At 44.1% G+C, this 8770-nt stretch overlaps 1 pseudogene; it reads left to right on the plus strand.

The window, feature by feature from the left end:
* Window positions 1-281: 281 nt before the first annotated feature.
* LOC120095342 (histidine triad nucleotide-binding protein 1-like) lies at window positions 282-605 on the plus strand (annotated as a pseudogene).
* The last annotated feature ends 8165 nt before the right edge of the window (window positions 606-8770 follow it).

Consider the following 8770-nt stretch of genomic DNA (forward strand, 5'->3'; position numbering starts at 1 on the left):
TGGTTTGATTTGGTTTTGTATTGTTTTGATACTTTAGTTTTTGACCCAGAGTCCCACTAAGTATCCCAGTCTGATCTTGAACTCATGATATTTGTACCTCAGCCTCCCCAGTGCTGGGATCAAAGGTGTGAACTACATTCAGCAGTATAAGGCTTTATAGTTTTACTGAGATAGAATTGGCATCCACAGTAGCTATTTTCCTTGGTTCTACAAAAAAAACTTCCAACTGAAATAGAGGGGTGTGAGTAGCCACAAGGGCTGACAAGATTACCCAGGCTTAAATGGCCCAGCACAGTGACTACACGATCTTCCATAAAGAAATCCTCATCAAGATCATCAGTAAGGACAGCCAGTGTCTTGCTTTTCGTGACACTACCCCTCGAGCACCAAAACACTTTCTGGCAATAGCCAAGAAGAATATAGCCCAGAGTTCTGTAGCAGAAGGTGATAAAGAAAGTCTTCTAGGATGTCTAATAACAGTTGGCAAGAAATGTGCTGCAGATCTGGACCTGAACAACGGTTATCAGGTGGTTGTGAAGGTGCAGATGGGGACAGTGGTCTATCATACTCATCTCCATGTTCTTGGGGGTCAGCGGATGAATTGACCGCCTCGTTAAGCAGATTGGATGATTTTTTCCTTCTTTGGGTTGTGATTCAGTTGTCAAGCTCTGGGATATTAAATGTCACGCAGAGTTTTGCCTGTGTCTGGAGAAATTGAAGGGACCATTTAAAATACTGGGCCTAATAAAAGAAATCGTTACATGCCAAATAAATGAATAGGAAGAAAGGTTTAGCATGGCTCGCAGTTTGAGGGTACAGTCCATCGTGGTGGGCAGCTGTGATGGCAGGATTATGAAGTGGTTGACCACACTGTGCTTCAGTCAGGAGGGAGAGGGGTGACTGCTGATACTCGGCTAGCCTCCTCCTTTCCCCTTTTAATTCAGACTGGGACTCCAGTCCCTAGGATGGTGCCACCCACGTTCAGTGTCGGACTTCTCTTCTTACTTAAGCCTCTCTGAAAGTGCCCTCAAAGATACACTCAAGTAAAGGGGGTGCATCTATAATCTTCACACTGGAGAGGGGAGGTAGGTGGTTCCCTGGAACTTACTGCTTAGCACGCTTTACCAAATTGGTGAACACCAAGTTCAGGGACCCACCCTGTCTCAGAATATAAGGTGAACAACAATACAGGAAGACATCTAATGTCTGTCCTTCGACTCTCCATACAAGCATAAACACAGGCATACAGACACCATGTGTACACACACAGATGAGTTTCGAGTGAGCCTACACTCACACCAAGAGAAGTTTTGCAAGTCTGTGATTCAGGCAAGTTGGTGAGATAGTCAGAAATTTCCATCCTATAAAGATGGACAGGCAAACTGTGTGGGCTCCACCCTCCCCACATGACACCAGAACTCTCCCAGGGATTGGCTAGAGCTCCCTTCTCCCAGGAATGTGCTGGGGTGATGGATCCTGCCACTGTTTGTGTTGGAAGGGCTAGTTTCTTTTGCTTTCGGGTTGATTTTGTCTTCCTTTGATGAGCACATCCATGAATGATAGTAAGATAACCAGTCTGGCGATAGTGGAGGCCTGTCCCACTGGAAATGGTATCTTCTCTTTCAGCTCACCCTGCCATGAGTCACTATGTGGCCCCACAGCCTAACTCCTGAGCACCCCTCTAAAAGAGCGAATGTACACTGCGAGCAAAGAAGGCTGTCCGAAGGGCAGACCAGTGCTTTCACTGTAGACAGATTTATAAACCCGTCTACACTTGGATATAAGGCTTTTCTTTTTTTTTTTAATTACAGAGGCATCTTGGGAAAGGCGGAGATAAACCACTGCATGCAGAGAACCCCTAAAGACTGCATCTGCTTCCAAGCATTTCCTAAGGGCCTGGTGTTGTGCTAGGGCCATGACCAGTGCTCCAACCTCACTTCTGTTGTCACCATTCAGTTGGGAGGACCGCAAGTCAGAATGCCAGCAGGGATCTCTATTCAAAACTTACCTTATTGGGAGCCGGCTGGGCACCCACGGAGTCGCGGAAAGTGCTGATCACGCTCTTATGGAGAGTTGGGGAGCCACACTTCCCAATTAGCAGACTGCTTTTTCAGCTAAAATGGCCGTCAGTCACCTGGGATGTTGCAAAGAGGCTTAGCTCCTCAGACTCATTTCTTCGGTATTGTGTCACCGCTGAAGTCTGGAGGTCTCTCTGCCACAAGCCAGCTTCACCGCTCCTTCTCGATTGTTCCATCCTGGACACTAAAATCAAGAAAGGAAAGCAAAGGCTGCCAAGTTCCTTCAAACATAAAAGAAAAAAAAATTCCCTCTACAACCATAGGCTGTACCTGTGGTTACAGCACGCAGAGAATTCACTCACAGTTGCAGACAGTGAATCCTTTAAGGAAATAAGAAGCTGTTCAGGAGACAGGAAAACAGTTTGCTCCAGGCCATGGGCAGCCTGGAATCCACTGAGGTTTTTTGCTCATTCCACCCATCACTCACAAAAGCTCCCAAATCACTGTCCTGGCAGCTCCCGCGTGGAGGCCTGGGGGAGCATTGTGTTCTTGGCTTCCTGAGCCTTGTCATTTTCTGCTGCAAGAAAAGAAAGAGCAGAGGAAGCCCCTAGGGGGCTCCCATTCCCAGAGATTAAAAATGAAAACAAAATATGGGCAAAGGAGGCAGAAGATTGCAACCTGCCACAGTGGTACAACACAGACTTCCGGTTCCTGGAAGAGCATAGCTTCTGCAACCTCACACAGAGACATGGCCCCCTCGCTGAGAAGCATTCTGGGTCTCTCCCATTCAGGGGTCCAAGCTCCCAGGACTGGGAAAGAAACATCCAGAAAAGAAAAGAAAGGAAAAAATGCATTTATGAAGTTTTTGAAAATGCATTTTAAATTTAATTTAATCCTTCAAAAACGTTACTGTGCCCTGCATTTTATGGAGAAAGAAGCTGAAGCTCAGAGAAATGAAATGGATAATCCTAAATTACAGTAAGTTAAAAACCCGGGCCTGGGGGGAAGGGAGATCAATAATCTTCACCAACATATGGATTCTTCATGTGCCAATCAGAAAAGGAAAAAAATCTCAAGTTTACTAACTAAGCACCAAGGTTTCCTAAACAGAGGGTCCTTTTAAAGAAGCCCATTTGTTAATATTTTCTCCCTTTCCCCAACTTTCATCCCAGGAATAATGGCTGGCCCCAAGGCTGCTCACGTGCCAATCACTGGGACATGCGTGTTTGTAAGTCACATAAAACAGGAAAAGTAGGGTTGCTAACCAGCTCACCAGAGATTGGTCTTCCATTTGGGTAAATGGAGGAAGGAGCCGCAAGACCAGGAATGTAGGGTGTCTCTAGAAGGCTAAATAAATAAAAAAAATTAAAGTATCTTCTTTTCTAGAGACACCAGGAAGCATTTACTCTGCTAACATCTTAATGTTATCTCATTGAGACCCACGTCAAATTTCCAACCTCCAGAAAGGCGAGCTAATAAAGCTACAATGTTCTATGCCACTGAACCTATGGTAATTTGTTACTATAGCAATAGAAAGCTAATAAACCCAATGGGGAGACTGAATCATTATGCAACAAGATACTGCTCTCCATGTCATATTGACAGGCCATGAATCTTAGATGGAGACCTAGACTCAAATTCCAGCCTGAGACAGCCTGATCCATCCATCTTATTCACAGTGGAGGACCCCGCCAAAGAAAACCAAAATCACCAAACCAACAACTAGAAGTCCATCTTGGTGGGATGGTTTGGTTGTGTGTGCACATTAAACCTGAGTAGCATGGGAAGACTATTTAGAAGCACGGCAGGACTTATGAAATATACACATCTCTCTCTCTCTCTGTCTCTCTGTCTCTCTCTCTCTCTCTCTCTCTCTCTCTCTCTCTCTCTCTCTCTCTCAATATATACTGCCTTTGTTCTTCTCGTGTTACAGGCATTTCCTTGATTACTCCTCACTGGTACAGGGCTTCAATATGGCCAACCCCAGATGGCAGCCTCCTGTTCCAATGATGCTCCAGCTTTCCAGCCTGCATCTCCCTACAGCCAGCTGACCCAGTCTCCTAGCACCTAATTTAATTAGTTAGAACATGAAAGCACCATAAACCAGGTTCAGTCATGCCATCAGACATGGTCAAAGTACAGGAACTAGGAGCCAGGACATTCTCCACAAAGACCTGCCTCATCTAGGGCTTGAGGTTGGGAGGTACCTTTAAGAAGACATCAGAAGCATCAGGAAGTAGAGAAAAGATGACTAACATCTTCGATGCTTCTCTGTACCCTGGCTTATCTTTGGGGACCAAAATGCATCCCCTCTGTCAGACAGTCTGCTCTCTCCCATCCCTTAACAGGCCACGTTGAGCCCGTTCACCTCTGTGACTACATTTTTCAGTCCTTCCATCCTTTGATTGACAGTAGCTTTTAAAATATGTTAATATAGTCACCAACTTACATTCAAATGGTGCTAGCCTGAGAACCATTCTGTTTATTTTTGGTGACTTTGCATATTTTACAGTTTAACTCTCAAAGGAAAAGAATGATTGCCCAGTTCTTGGACGGACACTTCAGACTCTCTGTGGGCCCTAAGTGCTGACCATTACAAGAACGAATGATAACATGATTATTAATGCAAATCTTACAGTTTAGTGTGGAAAGAAACAGCATGGATTCTGACGACAGTGCCCAGAGAGTTGAAAGTCTGTGTGCGAAGTCTCACAGCCTTCTGCAGTGCTCAGGCTTAAACAAAGCAGTAATGGGTGTCATCTGTAAAGTATAGCGCCAGGCAATTTGCACTTAATATTTCTAATCTCACAGTAGCCCTTCAGGGTATAACCTTCCCAACTCCCATAATTAGGAGGAGTATCTGACTTGAAAGCCCAGTTCTTCCCCTAGAGCTCCGTCTATCCCCTTGGGTTCTTACGGGCCTCACATGAGTCGTTTTGTCTTCCCTTCAAGTCTCAGCTCAGCCTCTATCGCCTCTGTAAAAATTTCCCTTCATCTTTTTGCAAACTCAAGTGTTATTTCTCCAGCACTCCCCAGCCCATCAGTACAATCAGAAACCCAATAAGGGCTGCATACACAGCTGGGAACAAACCATACTGACTCCCACCTCCAAGGAGCTGATGTGTTCAGGGAGAAATGTGGTGTGAAGAAAGCCTCCTCCACAGAGCACTGGTCTCATCTGAAAAGCCAATCATTATCCTTCTTGAGGAAACGTTATGTAAACTGCAACCTTCTCTGTTTCAGTTAAAGCTTTGCTGAGTGTGATGGGAGGTCCAGGTAAGGCACCTGCAGCCAGAACGGGACTCTGCCCGAGGGACGGGGTCAGAGGGGCTTTAAGCAGTGGATAGTGACAGGACAGAAGCATAATAGCCCCCTTGTGACCACAGGCAATTGGTCCTAGGGTTCTCCACAGATACCAAAAATCCATAGGTGTTCCAACCCTTTATGCATAATTGTATAATATTTGCCTGTAATCTGTCACATGCTCCTGTATGAATATATCCTTCTATTAAATCACCTCTGGATTACTTATAACACCTAATGCATTGTAAATGCTATATAACATTTTGAATGTATCCTTCCCAGAATCATTTCAAGAGAAAGTCTGCCCATGTTAGATGAAATAGCAATTACTCTCCAGATGTTTTTAATCCATGGTTTCCTGAAGTTCTAGATGTAGAAGCTGCAGACACGTAGGTATAACTTTATTTCTGTAGCAGCTCTCCCTCTGTCTTCTTCGTGCTTACCAGCTATGGGCAGCCATGCAAGGACCACCAGCCCAGACCACCACAGTCTTGCTTAACAGAGGAAGAAACCAAGGCTTAATGAATGAGGCAGCTGGAAGAAAGGCGCATAGCCAATGCATAATTGACAACAAAAAACATAGGCTCTCTTTTAAATGTTATTACATAGTGAGTGTACAAACGTGTGTGTGTGTGTGTGTGTGTGTGTGTGTGTGTGTGTGTGTAGCATGGCATTCCTGTGTGGGTCAGAGGACAATAGCAGAACCTGATTGTCTCCTTGTATCTTGTGGGTTCCTGGGTTAGTAGAAGCCAGGTCTTTAGACATAAGAACAAATACCTTTATCCTGCTGTCCCAGAACTCATTTCTTTATTCACAAACCTACTGTTGCATTCTATTCCATCACCCCTGAGTTTCCTCTGGGATTATAATGAGAAACCATGACCTTTGCCCAATGGAGCATGCTAAAAACCATGACTTGATGAACAATGGTGCCACCCTAACCATCACCACATGGCCCCAGGGAGACATTTCCTCCATAGAAAGTCCACAATTCTTACTAAGAAATCTTAAAGAAGCTGGTTAAAGGGAGAAGCAGATGGGTTCTGACACATTCTCCCAGGGTGAACCCCTCCATGGGTGATCCATGTGACTCAGTTCCACAAGGAGCTGCACCATCCTCCATGTCTTTTGCACATGCTGAATATTCTAGGCACGAGACACAATAATTAACTGTGTGCTCTAATAAACTGGGTGGCAATTAAAGCTGATATTGCTAAGCAGGCCTTAAGAAGTCACGTTATGTGGTATGATTCTAATATTTTCTGACAAAGGTCTAAAGAGAAACATAGAATGACTCCTTCTATTAGTTATGTTTTAATTATTAAGCCAATTATATGGATGAAGCAGCAGACAGTAATTGAGCTCCTTGGTAATCCGGTTCCTCGGTTGTCACCTAATTCTTGTTCTTTCAGCTACCAGACTGTGGGACTCTCAGTGTAAGAAATGTATCCCAGGGTGTGTTTTTTCTTGTGTCCCTCATCCTATATTCCTGAAATATTGGAGCAAGAAAGAACCTCCTAGGCAGGTAAAGCTATGTGTTGCAGTGCACAGTCATCGATGACTTTGAGTGGAAGGCTGGCCAATCAAAGTGTTCAGAATTGCATGCCTTTATTATGGAGTCTAGAAAAACCTGGAAAGAGTAAATAAAATGGGTATTGAGTGGGGTGATTTTCCTGGGCTCCTCCCTGAGTCAAGAATGTAGACCCAGTGCTTTCAGGGTACATCTCTCTCTACTGAGTATCTAGAGTTCAGTATGCTCTAGCTTTCTGGAAATAGCTTTTCTATTTCCCTTAGAATCTGTCAAAGGCAATCCTCTGCCCTGTAAAAGTTAGATCCAAGGAACAGAACTAGAAGTCCAAGAGAAGGAAGAAAGAAGAGGAGGAGAAAGAGCCATGTCCAGAGAAAGCAGACACCCAGGGCTACACTATGAGAAATGAGCTCCCCATCAAAGGTAACCTGGGGGGGGGGCAACACGGAAACTCACCCATCAAGGCTAGAACACTTTATGTGAGCGAGTAGGTGTGGCTTAATGCTAATCACACAAGGCAAGGCTGAAGATATAAATAGTGTATGTGCTTGGTACCTTGGACAAGGCTGCTTTAAAAGATGAATCAGGGTAGACATGGTCACATGTGATGACTGTCTATGTAAGGATGTACCTAGCAAAGATAGCTGTGTTCTTCCTGGGAAGAATATGCTGCTACTGTGGTAGGCTACTTCCTGCACACTCACACATCACAACATACACAGGTATGTTCTATTTGTCCTGCAAACTACTTAAACACCAAATCTATATTGCTTTGTTTATTGCAGTTTTGTTATACACTTCCAGATTCAATTTTTATTTTTTTAGAATATTATCACATATTTTTATCCCAGGTTCAGATTCTCTTTCAGTATTAATAGTCTCACAAATTCTTACTGGAATTTCCTTATAAACCAATTTTACTCTTTCAAAGTCGATTTTAGTCGAGTTGGCTGAAAGGAATCTCCCACCAGGAACATAGTAGTTCTCTATTAATTACTACTTATTATTAATAATTATTGACTTATTAATTTATCTTTTGTGCTATTCTCAATAGTCTCATTGTTACTCTTTGCCTAGAAAGCCTACCTTTTCTAAAAGTTTAATCATAGTATATTTTTGAATTATCAACTGTTGCTTTTTAAAATAGTTTCCTTTTTTTTATACTTTGTGTTTATGTCTTTCTCAGACTCCTAAGAAGCAGGCTACCACTAGAGCTGGGTGAGAAGGTAAGCCAAAGAAAATAATCTTACAGGGAAAAAAAGAAGTTGGCAGAAATTTCAAAAATGTTGTTTCCCATGGGCTGGCTGAGTGTGCCTCTCTTGGTTGTAGGCTTCCTGGTCTCTGTTCTGCCCACTGCTGCTCGTATCTCCTGTTCTCTCTGGTGCCACCGGTTTGCCTCTGCTCTGGGTCCTTGCTGCACAGACTCCTTGCTCATCCAGGGCTGCCACTGATTCCCACGCTCCCACTGTTGACAAGTAAGTTTGTGTCTGTGTTATGTGGCCAATTCTCAAAGAGAAGCAAGTAGCGTTTCCCTTCTGTCTGTTTTCCTTAACCAATAGGGCCAGTGTTGGAGAGTCGGTACTGGGTCCTGAATTGTTTCCCAGTTTTCCCATGGGCTGCCCCTAAAGCAACCCGCTATGAGTAGAATGCAGGGTTCATGATATAAGACAAGCAGCTAAGGTGTGGATGTGGTTTGTTCTCCAAAGGTTATATGCTGGAAGTTTGCCCTCAGTGTGAAGGGGCCCTCATACATGGGGCCAGAAGGATGGTAAATAGGTTATTGGGCACTCTACACTCACGAAGGGATAAATGCTGTCTTGTGGAAGTGGGCTAAATTCATCAGAGAGCAGGTTTCTTAAAGGCAGGCCACTCAGACATTGGCATCTTCTGCACATGGTCATTTCCCTGTTTGCTTTTTACC

The sequence above is a fragment of the Rattus norvegicus genome, chromosome 10, assembly GCF_021556685.1.
Source record: "Rattus norvegicus strain SHRSP/BbbUtx chromosome 10, alternate assembly SHRSP_T2T, whole genome shotgun sequence".
Lineage (NCBI taxonomy): Eukaryota > Metazoa > Chordata > Mammalia > Rodentia > Muridae > Rattus > Rattus norvegicus.